Here is an 18,122-nt window from a genome sequence, read left to right as displayed (position 1 = left end):
GATTGGATTCTTGAAGATGGGCTCCGTTGAGGTTTTTTCCAACTATCTGCCCTGGACAGTTACCTGAGGTCTTGAGGTCAGGTAACCTTTTCAGCTCTTCAGGCTTTGTGCATCAGAAGTGTCCCTAAAGCACCGGTTTTCTCTTGCTGTTACCAGAAATGTCCACAAGGCGGCAGCACTGTCTCATACGCTACTAGGGCTCCTAGGCTAACTGGATCCCTACAGAGAGCTGCGTTCCAGGGTTCGAGTGGGAAGCCTGTGGCAAGGCTCGTGTCTTTCGACCTTTTCCCCCCTCCCCTGCACCCTCCCAGAAGATTCCCAAGTCCTACCCAAACAGTGATGCTCAGGGTAATTTCGGAACGGGCCCGAAGTCTCTGGAGACACAGGCTGCAGCAGGGACGCCGGGGACCGAGAGTCTCGGAGGCCAGGGGACTTTTCAAGGAGCTTTCTGCCCAGAAGCCCCGCTGTCCTTTGGGTGCACGAGTTCCAGGGGGAGGTGTCCGAGGACATGCCTGCATCTGAAGATCTGGGTCCCATCCACAGGCCACAAGGGGCTCCTCCTCCAAAGTGGGGCTCCTTTGCTGATTCATGTTCCCTAACACCCTCCGATTCAGTACAGTCCAGCCTCGACACCCACCGTTGCTCAGGGTCTAGGGACGTGTCACCAGCCCAGGTCTCCAAGACCTGAGGCCAATACCCCAGGCATTTGTTTCTGAGGTTTTCTTCTCTTTTTAAATTGAGCTATCATTGTATACTGGAGTGGAGCTGATGAAAAAGCAGCGCTGGCGTCCGTGTTCAGTATCCTGATTCAGTTATAGAGATACCTGTGTGTATTCTTCTTGGGATTCTTTTCCCATCGGCGCTATTACAGGGCATTGAGTAGATTTCCCTGAGTTATGCCTTAGGTCCTGTTGGACTATTTACATTGCCTCTATTACTGTGTATATGTTCAAACTAACCTCTGTATTTAAACCTCCTTGAACCCAACCGTTCTTTTTGGTAACCAGAAGTTTCCTTTCTAAGTCTCAGAGTCAGTTTCTCTTTTTAAAAGCAGTTCATATGTATCAATGTCCCTATTTCCCCCATAGGGGACATCCTAGATCTTTGGTGGTCCTATCTGAGTCTCCCTTCATTTAGTACAATCATTGCAAGTACGTCCATGCTGCTGGACAAGAGTTTAGCTCATTATTCTTGTTGCATCCATCGTCCCTGGAACTTCTGGGTGCTTCCCTTTTTGCTGAATGTAAATCATGCTGCAGTGAACGTTGCAGTGCTTGTGTTGTTCCCAAATCGCGGCTTTTCCGGGAAGAGACCTGGAGCGAAAAGGACCAGTCGTGTGGCATCTCAGTTTCCAGCCGTTTAAGCAATCTCTTTATTGTCCTCTGTCTTGACTGTTAACAACTACACAGTCCCCGAGAAGCGCAGCCGCGTTATCAGCTCTCCATGCCCTCTCTCACCTTTACTCCTTGTACCCCGTGGCGCAGTGTTTGTTTGTACTTTTTTCTTCAACTTTTTACTTTACTGTGGAGAAGAGCAATTAGCATCGATGCAAGAGTTGAAAAGTTGGCTTAAAATCCAACATTCAAAAAACTAAGATCATGGCATCTGGTCCCATCACTTCATGGCAAATAGATGGGGAAACACCGGAAACCCTCACAGACGTTATTTTCTTCGGCTCCCAAATCACTGCAGATGGTGACCACAGCTGTGAATTCAAAGAGACTTGCTCCTTGGAAGAAAAGCTATGACCAACCTAGACAGCATATTAAAAAGCAGAGACATTACTTTGCCAACAAAGGTCCATCTCGTCAAAGCTGTGGTTTTTCCAGTAGTCATGTATGGATGTGAGAGTGGGACCATAAAGAAAGCTGAGCACCAAAGAATCAATGCTTTTGAACTGTGGTGTTGGAGAAGACTCTTGAAAGTCCCTTGAACTGCAAGGAGATCCAACCAGTCAGTCCTAAAGGAAATTAGTCCTGATTTTCATTGGAAGGACTGATGCTGAAGCTCCAATACTTTGGCCACCTGATGGGAAGAGCTGACTCATTGGAAAAGACCCTGATGCTGGGGAAGATTGAAGGGAGGAGGAGAAGGGTACGACAGAGGATGAGATGGTTGGATGGCATCACCGACTCGATGGGCATGAGTTTGAGTAAATTCCGGGAGTTGGTGATGGACACGGAGGCCTGGTGTACTGCAGTCCATGGGGTCACAGAGTCAGATATGACTGAGCAACTGAACTGAGACTGAAGAGTTTCAGGGGAAAAGTGGAGAGAATCAGCTGTCCATTCCCATATATCCATTCTCCCCGAAACTGCAGTTTTTAATTTTTTCATGATGGCAGTTCTGAGGGTTCTGCAGGTAATTCCTTACTGCAGCTTTCATATTTTTTGTGATATTTAGGGATGTGGATTAGCCTCTCAAGGACTTAAAAAGAACAAACAAACCAAAACGCCTTTTGTTAATTGAACTCTAGAGATTGGGCCCTTGAAAGTCTGCCCTGCTGAGGTGTTTTCAACTATCTGCCCTGGGCATTGCTTGAGGTCAGGTATCATTCTCAGCCCTTCAGGCTTTGTGCCCCTAAAGCACCGGTTTTCCTCTTGCTGTTACTAGAACTGTCCACAAGGCGGCAGCACTGTCTCATGCCCTACTGGGGTTCCGAGGCCAACAGAGCTGCGTTCCAGGGTTATATAGATGTGTGAGTGGCAAACCTGTGCCAAGGCGCGTGTCTTTTGACTTTTTTCCCCTTCCCCTGCACCCCCGCCCCCAGATAAATCCCCAATCCTGTCAAAACAGCGACGCTCAGGGTGCTGTCTGAAAGGGCCCGGAGTCTCAGGAGAAACGGACTGCTGGGGGGAACACCGTCAGTGGGAGTCTGAGGCCAGGTGTCTCTTCAAGAGCTTTCAGTCCAGAGGATCCAGTGTCCTTGGGATGCATCAGGCTAACTTGAGAGGTACTAGAGACTGCCAGGATCTGTAGTCTGTGGTCCCAATCACAGGCCTCAATGCTCTCTTTGTTTAAATTCGTGCTCCTTTGCTAGTCCATCATCCCCTGGCACCCTGTACCTCAGCCCAGTCCAGCCTTGGGAGTCAAGGCTTCTCAGGGCCCAGGGATCTGTCTCCAGCCCAGGTCCCTGAGGACTGAGACCAATATAATTCCCATTCCTTTATTTATTTATTTATTTTTGAAACTTGCTATTTGTTTTGATGTGAAAATAATTGGTTTTCAATGGTGTGCTTTTTCTATGTACAGCCAATAATTTCATTTATACATATATCACAGTGCATCTAGTGGTTTTCTGATTATTTTCCCATAGCAGTTAGAGCTGGAAGTGGAGTAGATTTTCTTGTCTGAAATCAATTGCTTGTGAATTCCTATTATTTTTTTTATTTCTGTGTATATGTGAATCCAGACCTTCTAATGTGTTCTTTTTCCTTAACCTTTCCAGTGTGTAATCCTATGTTTGTGGTTTAACTTTGTGTGTTTCCTTTTTCGTAAATTTATTCTTTACAAGATGAACTACTGTATCTATTTTTTCCATTGCACTTTTAAGTGATGTGATTGGCTCTTTGTCCCTCTCTGCCTGAATTACTTCATTGAGTGTATGATCATTCTTGGTGTCCATGTTGCTGCCAATGACTTTATTTCATTCTTCTTTTTATGGCTGAGTAATAGTCCATTGTGTATTTGCACTACGTCTTTTTTGTGTGTTGATCTGTTGGTGAACATTTTCGTTAAAAAGCAAAGTGACTTATTGTCACAGATTTGGGGGTAGAAATCCAAGGTCAAGGTTTGAACAGGTTTGGTTTCCCCTGAGGCTGCCGCTCTCCTAGCCCCGGGTGGTTTTCTGGCTGTCTTTGTCTTTGTTCTGCAAGAGCCTGCTTGAAATAACAAGCAGCAGGAAACAGATAGGATGCCATTGTTCAGTATTCAACCAAATTTGAGTTATTTTCTTCTTCTGTATAAAGTTATGGCCGATGAACGACTCTCCCTGGAAAGTACAGTCGCCCCAAACTCCTCATCAGGGCTAGGGAGCAGTTTGCGGAGTTATAGTTAAGTTATGCAGCCCAGAACCCCCACGTCTCAGCACTTCAGCGTTTATATCCACATTTCCATTTTGAACCAAACTTTTTAGACGCTCTCCCATTCGTGTGATAAGGCTCTCATAAGAAAAGACAGTGCCTCGAGCACTTATTAATATTCATCATTATTTCTAAATGAAAACCAAAATGAAATGATGTCAGACTTATATGAAAATGCATTATGAAAAGTCACCAAATATTGCTATGCAGAGCATAGCACTCGAAGCTTGACAGATTCAGAGGGTTCATTTCAGTTTACCTAGTTTCCCACTTTAGTTAAGCTGAATTGGTTTAGTTAATCCGGAAAGAAAGTCGGTTTCTATGTTAAATGAAGCACAGTTGGTACACTGAGCATAAAGGTTATTTGCATACCTGACTTTTGAATCATAATAGACCTGGTTCTGAGCCCATCTCCAATCTTTACTTTCTGGGCACGTAACTGAGCAAGTATTTTAAGCATCAGTTTCTTCATCTACAATATGGCAAAAAATATATGTGCCCCTTATGGTCATTTTGAGGATTAAATAATTAACCTGTGAGATTACATGGCACAGTATCTGTTGAAGGAAAGCACTTGGGAAAATGGCCACCACTGTGAAGTTAAAAAACAAAAGCAAATTTTCCTTTGGTCATTAGAATACCATAAGCGCACTTGACCCTTGGCTTGAATATAGTGTTTAGATAAATGGAATCTGAAAACCCACACCTGGATTTTTTTTTTTTTTCCCATCTTTAGGGAGGTGCTGTGTCCAAGGGAGTGTTTCATCCTGTTTTTAGTTTGTGGTGTAAAAGTAAGTTACACCTCCGAGTAATGGTTTTGAAAAGCTGTCTATGCTTACATAGAGTTCTTTAAGAAAAAAAGAAAAACTGGAGCAAATATTCTGGCATCTTCCATCAAACCTGAGAAAAGTATTGAGGTATTATATAACCATAAAAAAAAAAAAAAACTAGGAATGATGATCGTTGTTACAGCTAGAAGAGGGAAACACAGAGAAAGCTGGTGAATGGTGGCATCGTTTACAAATGACAGTCCTTGTGCCTGTAGTACGCTGCTCTGATATAAATTCAAGGATGCCTTGGAGCTTAGTAAATCAAAAGTAGATTTGAGCCTTATTGATTAAATAAGAAATCACATCTTCTGAAACCTATTTGCAGCTGCAGGATGTTGCCGGAAATTTGAGACTATTAAGGAAAAAGCATCAGCCAAAAGCAGAGGGTGGGGATTTAGAAGCTCTCAGGCGTCTGTGTATACTTAAATTCACCATTTCCAAGTCTAACATCACCTTATACGTAGCCAACAAAATAAATGGTCACTGAAGACAGGAATCAAAGGACCGCTTACACTGTCCTTTTCCTTTTTTCTGTCTGTGCCATGAAGCATGTGGGATTTTAGTTCCCTGACCAGGGATCAATCCTATACCCGCTGTGGTAGAAACACAGAGTCTTAACCCCTGAACCATCAGGGAAGTCCCTGTCCTTTTTCTTTTTTAATTGAATTATAATTGACACACAATATTATGTTAGTTTCAGGTGTATACCACAATGATTTTATATTTGTATACATTTTGAAATGATTATTATGTCTAGTTACCATCAATCACCATACAGAGTTACCACAATGCTTTTTACTTTGCCCCATATGTGGTCTATCACAACCCTGTGACTTATTTATTATATCGCTCTAAGTTTGTACCTACTAATCCCCCTCACCTGTTATAGCCACACGTTTTGGGAAACAAACTCACTCAGAAGGACAATGCAGGTAATGGAGGGCAGTTTATTACACCGGCAGGCCCAAGGCAGAGTCTCCTCTTAGCCAAGGACCCCGACCAGCATTTGTGAAAATCTTTTATACCCCATGTGTACGTGTCCGAACTCACCACCCCAAATTCCTTGAGACTTACATAAACAAAGGAAAGGTAAATACAATCACAATAATCTCATCATTTAGGTGTTATGTGTTCAAACAGTTAAACAATTGGCCAATAATCAATAAGCCTGAGGTTACACTCTGATGGGTACAGAAAAATTCACGGCCTGTCCAGAGACAGGGGTGATGAGTGTATGTTTTCTCTTAGGCGATGAGTACCCTGGATACGATCTTCAAGGTTCCCCTGTCCGGAGGGGGCTTATCCTTCTATTGTCGTTTCCACAGGCACTAAGCACAGAGTTCAGAGCCCATTAGAGAGGTGGCCGAGCATAATCAGCACGAACAGGCCTAAGATGGAGACCAGGCCCCGTGAATTCCTTCTTGACACCCATTTCAACCCATCCCCTAAACTGTATTATCCTTTGTTCCTAAGGGACACTTCATAATCTGTAGGATCTGATGAGGACTTCGGTTTTGGTTGCTTTTATTGGGGAAGGAGTGAAAGCTGGTAAGACAGAGTGAGAGCAACGCATGGCGCTCAGTCGTGTCCGACTCTGCGACGCACGACTCTGCGACGCCGCGGACTGGAGCCCGCCAGGCTGCTCTGTCCATGAAATTTCCCAGGCAAGAATACTGGAGTGGGGTACCATTTCCTTCTGCAGAGGCTTCCCAACCGAGGGATCGAACCTGCATCTCTTGAATCTCCTGGCTCTTTACACCTGGGAAGGAACGAGGGCAAGGATGGTAACACATCTCTCCCCTCCCCCACCCCCATCCACTAAGTGTGGAAAGGAAGAGGTGTCTGATATCTTTTTGTACCACATTGTACAAAAAGCTTATTGTCCTGAAGATAAATGACCTTCTTAGATCTCTTTCTAGTCCTATAATTTTGTAATTGTAAGTATAAGGTCTCCCTCCAGTCATCAAGCAATTAATGTGAGGATCACACTTTGGCAAAAGTGAGATGATAGTGGGAGTCAATCAGTCAATCACGGTCATCCTCGGCTTCCCTTTGGCATTGGGAGCTTGGCCGGTTTAATCAAGATGGGCCCCGTTGACTGAGTGAATGGACGGTTAACTGGGTTCCCTGAGAAGTGCAAACTCACTGGGTACCACAGTGAACATCAGCTGATGTGATCTCTAGCCTGAGGAATTTTGGAAGTGCTGACATAGCAGGATTGAACACAGTAGATTATCTTTTAGGTTTGGACAATCTTAGTGATAATGACAAGTGACAAGGAGGCTCTGAACAGAGCAACTATTCCCAAAACCACTAGAATAAATGACAAAAGGAGACTCACAGTGGACCCCCAGCAAAACTTGTTTTCAGTAAAAATTCACAACACTTCCTGGTGAGCAGCTCTCCCCCTTTGAGCTACCAGGAACTTCCCTGGTGGCTCAGATGGTAAAGAATCCGCCTGCAATGCTGGAGACCTGTGTTCAATGCCTGGGTCAGGAAGATCCCCTGGAGAAGGGCATGGCAACCACCCCAGTATTCTTGCTTGGAGAATCCCATGGACAGAGGACTCTGGAGGGCTACAGTCCATGGGGCCACAAAGAGTCAGACACTGAGCGACTGACACACTTTGAGCTACTACCCTTCCAGGCAAGCATCTCCTGTCCCCCCACCTCAGATGGAATCCACATGTTACCTTTTGCCCCCACATAGAATCAATGCAATGGTCCCCTGGGTGTCTCTGATGTACCCATCCTCTGTCTGTCCTGTGATTGTCCAGGAGATGGGGATAGGTGAGGTCGCTGGGTGACCCGGATGGTGTATGAAACCCTCAGGCTGTGGACTTGTCCTTCAGAGTCGTGCTAAGTCAAGTTGGCATTTTAGGCACAAAGTGGGGTCAACGGTTCACAATATGTTTATTGAGCATTTATTATGTGCTGGAGGGTTTTTTTTTTTTTTCAGTAGTTAGTTCACTCATTTATTTATTACTTTGGGCTGGGCTGGGTTTTTGTTGCAGTCCCTGGGCTTCTCATTGCAGTGGCCTCTCTTGTTGCAGAGCACAGGCTCTAGGTGCGCATGCTCAGTAGTTGTGGCACGTGGGGCTTCGTTGCTCCACTGCATTTGGAATCTTCCCTGACTGGGGATTGAACCCGTGTCCCCTGCATTGGCACACAGATTCTTATCCACTGGACCACCAGCATAGTCCCTGTGCTGGAGTTTCAGGAACCACTGTGGCTCGTTCCCTTTAACTTCAGTCAGCTATAGGTGCAAGAGGAAGATGTTGCTGGCTTTCTCACACTGCTGGACAGCTGCTCTCTCATTCTGCTTCTGGGAGAGAAAGTGGTACGATGAGTGAACTAAACAGAATTTATTTATTTATTTGGTTGTCTTTTGGACCATCGGAGATGGGTGACTTCAAAGATGGTGACCCCTTGTGTAGAATTTTCTACCTGAGACAGCTCTTTAGACTTGAAAATTTTGATTTTCCTGATATTTGTTGAATTTGAGGAAGCAGCCCGCTCTCTCTAAGTAGGCTCACTTCAAAGTAATAGAGGGGGTTTCTCAGTTACTTTGACTTACTAAGGTGCTGTAGTGTCTTCTCCTGCTAATTACATTTTAAATATGTAAATTATTAAAATGTGATAAATATGTTTAACATGCCAGAGCAAGTAACAGAAGGAAAGCCCTCAAGAAAGCCTAATAAGGATGCAAAAATAAGGTGTAGAATGACACGCTAAGATGCTTCTCTAATTGTTTAAAGACGTACAAAGCCGACTCTATGTGGTGAAATCAGATTCATTTGTAGCAGAAAGAGATCTGCCACTAGCTCTGTTCTAGATTTTGCGGCTGGACGTCAGGGTTCACAAGGTCCAGCAATTCAGGGTGAGCTCAGGCCCACCTTGGCTGGCCGCATCCCAGGGGAACGTGCACTGACTTTCTGTCTTGTTCTCCTTTGGGGGCTTCCCTGAGGCCCCCACCATCCACGGAAGGTGCAGCCCCGAAGTTTGGGGGAAGGTAATGCCCTGGGGCCCATCGTCAACCAGTGGAGAAGAGGAGCTTAGAGTTGAATTTCTCATCCTCCATTCCTTTAGAGAGATAATCCTGGGCACCGTTTCCTGTGTTTTACAAGAGGTCCTGGTGGTATTGAGGCTCTGTGGCCCCACCCAATGCAGTTTCAGTCATATTCATTGGTACTGACTTTCTCACCCCACACTTCCTCACTCACTTGCTTCCTGGGACTCTCTCAATAGATGAATTGCCCTGAAATCTTTGTCTTAGAGGAGTGCCATTCTCTGATAATATTCTGTGAAATGCTGGAACTATATAGGTGTCTCACAGTTACTTAGACTTATTGAGCTTATGAAATGTCTCCCTCTGCAAATTAAAGTAAAAATGTAAATTGTTAAAAAATTTATTAAACATTTAAAAAATGCCATCAAGTATTAGGAGGAATACCGTCAAGAATGCATAAAAGTGGAGACGTTAGTTGCTCAGTCGTGTCCAACTCTTTGCTAACCCATGGACTGTAACTCTCCAGGCTCCTGTGTCCATGGAATTCTTCAGGCAAGAATACTGGAGTGGGTAGTCATTCCCTTCTCCAGGAGATCTTCCCTACCCAGGGACTGAAACTGGGTCTCCTGCACTGCAGACAGATTGTTTACCGTCTGAGCCACCTAAGAATGCATGTGTGTGCTTGCTAAGTCACTTCAGTTGTGTTCGACTCTTTGCAACCCCATGGACTGTATAGCCTGCGAGGCCCCTCTGTCCAGGGATTTTCCAGGCAAGAGTAGTGGAGTGGGTGGCCATGCCCTGCTCCAGGGGATCTTCCCCACCCAGGGATCAAACCCATGTCTCCTGTGGCTCCTCCACTGCAGGTGGATTCTTTACCACTGAGCTACCAGAGAGGCCAAAGTATGCATAGGAGAATGCAAAATTAAGTTGAATGATACAGTAAGATGTGTACACAATTGTCAAAGGACGTACAAAGCAATATCTTACATAATCGACGGGCTACCTGTGCTTATGGCTGAAGGATGCATTCTTAATTCACAGTGGTGGCCACTTCTGGGGAAGTAAACAGGAAAATGGAGCTTGGAAGGGCTCTAGAGAGGATTTCAACTTAATCTGTAACTTTTGTTATGTATTTTAAGGAAAAAATTTGCCCCTGGTAGCTCAAACGGTAAAATGTCTGCCTACAATGAGGGAGACCTGGGTTCGATCCCTGGGTCGGGAAGATCCCCTGGAGAAAAAAATGGCAACCCACTCCAGTATTCTTGCCTGGAAAATCCCATGGACTGAGCAGCCTGGTAGGCAAAGAGTTGGACACGACTGAGCGACTTCACTTTCACTTTCACTTAAGGAAAGGATTTGAAGTGGACAGAATATTAACATTTGTTCATTTTGGTTGGAAAGTCTGCAGGCATTAATTATATTTTCTCATAATATGTACTTTAAAATGTTCCAAAATTAGGAAGTTAAAGCAGTATTACATGATTTCTAGTAAGTCAGTGAATTCAAACTTTAAAAAAAGATTTAAAATGATCTACATAAATTCAGCTCAAGTTACAACCTGTAGCCTCAATTCCATATATTTTCCTCCAGACTTTTTTCTAACTTATAATTTGTTGCCTTAAAATGTGACTTTCTTGCTTTCTTCATAAGCCCAAAACTTCTGTTGTTGACTGTGGTAACCAAGGGGGAAGCATTGGTAACAGAGAAATTTTTAAAAATATATCAATTTCTTCTCCAGAATCTTGTGAGATTAGCAAGATGAGGGTAAAGATGGGAGTGTGATCGATTTCACTGTCACGTGGCAAAGTTCCCAAAGTAAAGAATGTTTGCTATTGCCCCACATGGCTGATCACCCAATCCAGAATTTTTATTGGGAATAAACCAAGTTCAACTACGTTTCTATCCTTCCTCTGTTGTTCTGTCGCTCAGTCGTGTCCGGCTCTTTTCGACCCCATGGACTGCAGCCATATATGAAAACTGTAAACATATGAGCTTTATTCTATCTTCTATAAGTACTTCTGGTTGCTGGGCTATTTTTTTTTCCCTTCTTATGACTAAAAATAACCTTCATTAAATGTGCAAACTGAACTTCCAATTTGGAATCATGTGCACGGCTGCCACTTGGAATTATTCAGTATTATTTTTTATTAATATATTAATACGTGTTGGGAGACGAGAACATTTTGATAAGTACGCATGAAACATGCCATACTGTTGCGTATTTAGAGTCTCTATTTGCACAAAGCAATGACGTGAACATATGGCTCACAAATTCTGAAGCCTGATCCTGTTAGATAGGTGGATGCTGGTAATTTATCATGTGCAGGCACAAGTAGGGAGATGAATTGTAAAACCCTTTAATGGCTTCTGGCCTCCAGGCAACAAACCTTTTTGGCCTGTCTCTCTCTCCCCTCGAATGCATCAGCATCTCTCCAAAGTAGGATTCAAGGATCAAGTCCACAGGAAACTTGTTCTCTAAGTTTTAAGGAACAGATGGGGAGGGCTTGGTTATGAGGAGACCTAAATAGAAATCCAGTATTCTTGCCTGGGAAATCCCATGGACAGAGGAGCCTGGCAGGCTACAGTCCACGGGGTCGCAAGAGTCAGACACAGCTTAAGAGACTAAACCACCACCACCCAACAGAAAGCACTACAGAGATAAAAAACAGAACGTCTTTTCCTCCGTGTTTTTTTTTGTTTTGTTTTGCTTTTTAAAAGAACTTGTAGCTTTGCATGCTGCAAACTTTTGTGTTTCCCTTCTCCCCCGACTCCCACCCTGTGGGAACAAGGAATAATCATCTCTAATGGCCTGGGGGGTGGGGGAGGGGCGGCATGCTGTAAAGCCGTGGAAGTGATTTGAAAACTCTCGACTCCTTCAGACTCGTCAGTGCCGGAAACTATAAACCGGAACTCCTGGCAAGAGGGGAACAAGGGACAGACCTTTCACTTCTCGGAATGCTCTCGAGAAGGAGGGAGGGAGCGAGCAGGAACGTTTTAAGTCTTTTTCACGAAACCCGCTTCATTCCTTTGACAGCAGAGCTGCTTGGCATCATGGGAGTTATCCGAGCAGGACTCAGAGCTGAAGAATTTTACTGCAGTGGCTGCTGTTGATCTGATGGGATTAAAAAAAAAAAATTCCTCATTGGGGAGAAAAAGTTGACAGAGTATTTGTTTATTTTTTGGAGTGTCTAGTATGGACTGAATTACGTCCTCCCCAAATTCGTATGTGGAAATCCTGACCCCCTCCCCTCAATGTGAGAGTATTTGGAGATAGGCCCTTGAGTAAGGTAACTGATGCTGAATGAGGTCATAGGGTGGGTCTCTAACCCTGTGGGACTGGTGTCCTTGGAAGAAAGGAGGAGACACCAGAGATCCCAGTCTCTCCACACTCAGAGAAAAGGCCACGTATCGGCACCTTGCTCTCGGGCTTCCAACCCCAGAACCGTGAGAGAACACATTACTAGTGTAAGCTGCCTGGTCTATGGTGTTCTGTTGTGGCAGCCTGCCCTGACTCACACAGGGTTAATGTCAATTAACACTAGAAGATGGATTTCTTCTCACCTGGGGATGTTAAGGGCTTCCCTGGTGGCTCAGACTGCAAAGAATCCAACTGCAATGCAGGAGACCTTGGTTCTATCCCTGGGTTGGGAATATCCCCTGGAGGAGAGCATGGCCACCCACTCCAGTATTCTTGCCTGGAGAATCCCCATGGACAGAGGAGCCTGGTGGGCTACAGTCCATGGGGTCACAAAGAGTCAGACACGACTGAGCAGCTAAACACACGTAAGGGGATGTTAAACAGTTCAGGATGCATGTTAGGGTCTGAGAGGTGGCCGTGTGGTCTTGTTCAAATCCTAGTTAATGGTCCCTAAGGGCGTGACCTCCACCAAATGACCATTTCTCTGTATGGCTCCTCATCTGTAGAAGAGGAATAATAGTACTTTATACCTGCAAGATTGTTGTGAGGTTAGACGCTTTAATGTTTGCAGAGCAAGCCATATAGGCTGCTAAATAGCTCTACCAAACTGCACCTCTGTCAAGTAGGCTGGGAGCCTTGTGTATTTTCAGGGTTTTTTTTTCCCCCAATATTTTGAGTTTACAAAGAGCTTCCATAACCATGATTACATTTGATTTTTATAGCCATCTTTTGAGATTAGTTGGAAAGGAAACGTTACACCCACTTGAGGGAAGAGGAAACCCAAATTCAGAGAGGCGAAGAGACTTTCCCAAGCTCAATTTCCTAACAAATCTAATAAATCAAGCAGAGCCAGGCTTCAAATGTAAGTCCCCTGACTCCAAGTTTCGTGCTTTCTGAACTAAATTTGCGATCTCTCTGAACTCTTCCGTTCCCCTCTCATTCCCTCTTTTCTGGTCTTTTTCTCACCAAACTTGTATGGAGTTTCTGTTATGCTCCTGGCATTTCCCCTCTTTCCCTGAATCTGTATTTCTTTTCCCTTTATTCATTTTGATCTGGAGGCTAAGTGTGTGCTGTGTGTGTGTGTGTGTGTGTGTGTGTGTGTGCACGTGCGCGCCCTGCCTGAGGACAACCCTCTGCCTTGAGTCTCTGCTGCTAACCTGCCAGTTTTTAGCTCAAAGAAGTCAGCACTCAGCCTTCAAGGACATGTTATAAACAGAGCCTCAACAGCACTGTCTTTTCTTATCTGAAAACTGACACCAAACAGAGGCAATCAGGACAAAAAGAAGGAGAACACGGTAGTGGTAGAGCAGATAATCAATATCTTTAAATGATCTGAGAACAGAGATTCCCAAAAGAGAGGTGAAAAGAGACCTGAAAATAACAGCATGAGAGAGCTTGCTGGGCTCTTCTAAGGGAGTGTGGGATGAGGTGTTGTTTGAAAAAGCAGATCTCACATTATGATGTTCATGTTTGGGAAAATGTCAAAAATATCTCCTATTCTCACAACACAAACTGTAGAAACTGCAGCTCGACAGAATCTCCTTGACCCCTGAAGCTGTGTAGGAGGTGGGCTCTGAATTGTGAGGTGAGATAGTCACCCTGTGTTTTGGGCTGTGTGGGATGTGAATTTTAAAAGCTAGGAGGCATTATTCTGCAGTCTTCAGAAGAGAAGCAGGACCTGAAAGTTAGGAGTCGGTGCCTGAAAGGATCGCATGGAGTCTGAAAAGACCATCCAGTTCCTTGTTTTACAGGTGAGGCAACTAAGACGCAGAGAGAAGTCTCTGGCCGGAGGGCTAGTGGTCGCGCTGCCTCACCAGCACTTGCAGGGAGGGGAATGTGGGTGAAAAGCTAGGGAACCTCTAAGCAGCCATGCTCTAATTCTCTGATAGAGAATTAGAATGTGCCTGGAGGAGGCTGGGACTCATCCAGGGCACTGGCAGTGGAGGTTGCGATTCCTTCTTGCCGTTCTGCATGTGCTCTAAGAGGCCACGGGTTGTCAGGTCGGTCTTTCCAAAGACCTGATGTGGTGGATTGGACAGTAAAACTGTGGAGGATCATGAAGTACCTATCAGCTTTCTGTGCATAAACAATGACCCTAATCCCAAGCTCCACAGTGACCTTGTCCCCAGATCTGACCCGACCCTGACCTTCAATCTGACCCTCGCTGTGACCCTCATTCTCAGGGGAATTGACTCTGAGGTCAGCCTAGCATTGCCTCTGACTTTCCCACCCTGGAGCCTCACGTAAACTTGATTCTCAACTTGTCCCTGCCTTTAACTGGACCCTCATCGTCACCCTATCTTGAAAACCTTTTCCCTGATCCTGAAGCAGACCCTGACCCAGACTCGACTCTCACACTGACCCAGAAACGGTATTTGATCTGATTCTACGCTTTACACTGACTTTTACCATATCCCTCAAGCTGACACTGACCAGGACCATCTATGACCCTTTACTCTGACCACCTACCTCTCTCTGAATGTGACTGGAACTGAACCCTTTCTCTGACTCTCATGCTGACTCTGACCCTAACCTTCACTCTGAATCTGACCCTGACCCTCTCCCTGAACTTCATCCTTCTTCTCACCATTTCTATAATCTTGACCCTAAATACACAGAACCTCTGCTTCATCGACCTGATCCTCACTCTGACCCTAACGCCCATATTTACCTTATTTACCTCAAAGAGACTCGGACCTTGACATCACCCTGATACTATCTGACTTCCTTAAGCCCCCAATATTACTCTTGGGTGATCTTGACCCTGTTCATCGTTCTGAACTTGATTAGCACCCTGACCTTGACCCTTGTATTACTCTCACCCTGAAGCTGACCCTCACTTTTTTGTCACTTTTTTGATCCTCAATATGTCCCTAACCCTGATCATACCTTGACTTTTACCTCGCACTGACGGTGAACCTGACTGGAATCCTCAACCTGACCCAGATCTTCATCCTGTCCCTCACATGAACAAGGACAGTTACTCTGAGTTTCATCATCGCTTCCACCTTGACCCTGAAATTCATTCACATGTTTACCCTAACTCTTATCAAGAACCTTAGCCTGACCTTGATGGTGATCATTGATCCTCAACCTGACCGACCCTCACCCTGACACTGACTCTGAAATGTACAGCCATCCTCACTCTGAACTTGTACCAGACCTTCTTTTCTGTCACCCTGACACTAACTCCCTCACTGACCCTGACCTCAACATATACTCTGACCCAGATCCTAACACCTATCCTGACCCTCATCATGATCCTAAAGCTCACTGTCATTGTGACTTTGACCCCTAACCTCACTCTGCCTGACCCTCAATGTGACTCTGACTCTCATAAAGCTTTTCAGAACGGTTCTGACCCTAACGATTACCTACCATCACCAAGTTGGGTCTGAACACAAAATCTTGTATGCTTTCATACTAATTTCACCTAGATTTCTTATAACTAGCAATAAGAACATACTTTTGAGAACTATGTATAGTTCTGAACTTTCTTACATTTGTATTGTATGTTTTCAAATGTGCTGCTTTGACGTGTTAATAGGGTCTACTTTTGAGAAGGTGTGGTTCTCATTGATTTCTCAATAAAAATTTTCTTTGGAGATTAACATCTGATTTCTGCACTGCTAGTTTGTTCACGCAAATGTGATTTTCAGTGGTACATGCCTTAACTCATGATAAGAAGTTACTATGGAGAACAGTGTGTAAATGTAAACTTATTTTCACCAATATGGGTTAGAGTCCTCTTATCTAGTTCTAACACACAGGAGGAAAATGCAATGAAGGTGAGGGTGAGTTTCTGAGGGTTTTTGCTTATATAAATCTTACACATGTCTGCACATAGGCAAACGGAAAGGAGAACTGAAAAAAATTTGTATTAATGGAAAGAAGCTCAGTCTCAGATATTTCTCGAAAAAGAAATTCTTTGGTGCTTCTTGGAGTAAACTAAGATGAACACAAGTGTGGATGCTCATCTCAAAGGCACATCTTTAGAGCTAATGAGGAAGAGTCTAAGCAGTAGTAGTGGAAAGAGTCCGTATTAGTATAAACAAGCTCAGTTTCAGAAATTCTTTTCAAAGATAACTCTGTATTGCTTTTCAGAGTAAGGTAAGACAAATATAAGTATAGCACAACACTTAAAAAGGCACATTCTTATTAAAAAGACAAAAAGATAAAAATGTACTGTTTACTAAGTAATTTTTAATTAACCCTTTATTCTTAGAAGGTCCATGGATTAAAAAAATCCAAATATCTTTTATGAATAATATTTTTGTTTGTATTTGCCTTCTCAGAGCCTTTAATTAATATGACATAAATGCTTATAAAAAATTACCTACATACTTTTTAACTTTCTGTCCTTAGGTGTCCCTTATATCTAGAGAAAAAAGAAAAGAAGGATTATTTAAAGAAAGTACTTGGTGTGGACAGCTACTGGACACAAGCACCGCAGAGATACAGGTGTATGCATAAGAGACGATTTTCTGTTTATTTTTAAAAGTTGTGCACGTCACATAATAAATTTAAGACGATATTTTATTTAGTATGCTGACAATTATAGTTTAAAACTTTAAATTATCTACTCATATGTTTTATTTCTATGTATTTCTTGAGCTTCCCAGGTGGTTCGAGGGTCAAGAATCCGCCTGCCAAAGCAGGAGACACAGGAGATGCGGGTTTGATCCCTGGGTTAGGAAGATCCCCTGAATGAGAAAATGGCAACTCACTCCAATATTCTTGGCTGGAAAATTCCATGGACAGAGGAGCCTGGCAGGCTACAGTCCATGGGTTATAAAGAGTCCGACACAACTGAGTGCCTGAGTTCACAGACGCACGCATGTCTTGGTGCATACAGAATAGGTATGGATCTTTTGCTACAATTTGTTACACAAGTAAAGTACCCAAAGAATAATATTAACATTTGAGCCTTTTGTGTAAAATGACTACTTTATGCCCAGATCAACAGAAGTTCCTTTTTGTCACCAAATGTTAACTGTTGGTTAACTATTAACGCTTGTGTTTTTTGCATATTCTTCAACCACTTTCTCAGCAAGTCCCTTGGATAGCCTTGACCCAATTTGTTCAAAGTTAAAAATCATCCTTTTTAACAAAGTTAAGTCATCCTTTAGACTGACAACTTCCACAAATAAATGAGTTCAGATGACTAGCATAATTGTCTTCATTCATGGTTGCCTGCTCTCAAAAAATAAAAGTGCAAATATTTATACAAACATGCTTTTAAGGTAGCTCACAAATTCAGAGTCACTTAGAAACAAAGGTGTTTCTGGGATTTCCCTAGTGATCCAGTGGCTAGGACTCCTTTGTCCCAATGCAGGAGGCCCAGGTTTGATCCCTGGTCAGAGAACAAGTGATGGAATTCTGCAACCAAAGATTCTGCATGTTGGGACTAAAGAATCCTGCATGCCATAACAAAAAAATTCCACAGTGAAGATCAAAGATTCCACGCGCTGAAGCTAAGAACCAATGCAGCCAAACAAATTAATTAAATAAATATAAAAAAAAAAAAAAAAGGTTTTTCTAACCTTGAAAAACCTAAGTAAAGTGGACAACACATTAAAGAACTTTTAGGTACTTTGTTAGTATCTAAGAAAATAGCTGTAATGAAAAATAAAAGGTCAAAGACTAACACTTAGAATCTCATAGCAACGCTTCAGCAGACCATTTCTATGTTAAAAATTTTTTTTTTTTACCTAGATAAATACTCTTACAATCATGCAGACAAGCGAAATCTTTGAGAAATTCAAAAAATGTCAGAAACATGTC

General features: G+C 43.6%; 1 long non-coding RNA gene across 1 annotated transcript in view; it reads left to right on the top strand.

Annotated features, from left to right (window-relative positions):
- Positions 1 to 18,122, top strand: part of LOC145520946 (uncharacterized) — a 131,259-nt gene that overhangs the window by 103,655 nt on the left and 9,482 nt on the right. Inside the window, exons 8-9 of the long non-coding RNA XR_014064941.1 lie at positions 16,704 to 16,799; positions 16,953 to 17,198. This is a non-coding gene — a long non-coding RNA (uncharacterized LOC145520946). The remainder of the gene's footprint in view (positions 1 to 16,703; positions 16,800 to 16,952; positions 17,199 to 18,122) is intronic.

This window comes from Giraffa tippelskirchi, chromosome 9 (assembly GCF_054371585.1).
Source record: "Giraffa tippelskirchi isolate mGirTip1 chromosome 9, T2T-mGirTip1v1.2.pri, whole genome shotgun sequence".
NCBI classification, from domain to species: domain Eukaryota; kingdom Metazoa; phylum Chordata; class Mammalia; order Artiodactyla; family Giraffidae; genus Giraffa; species Giraffa tippelskirchi.
This window is presented reverse-complemented; position numbering and strand designations above follow the sequence as displayed.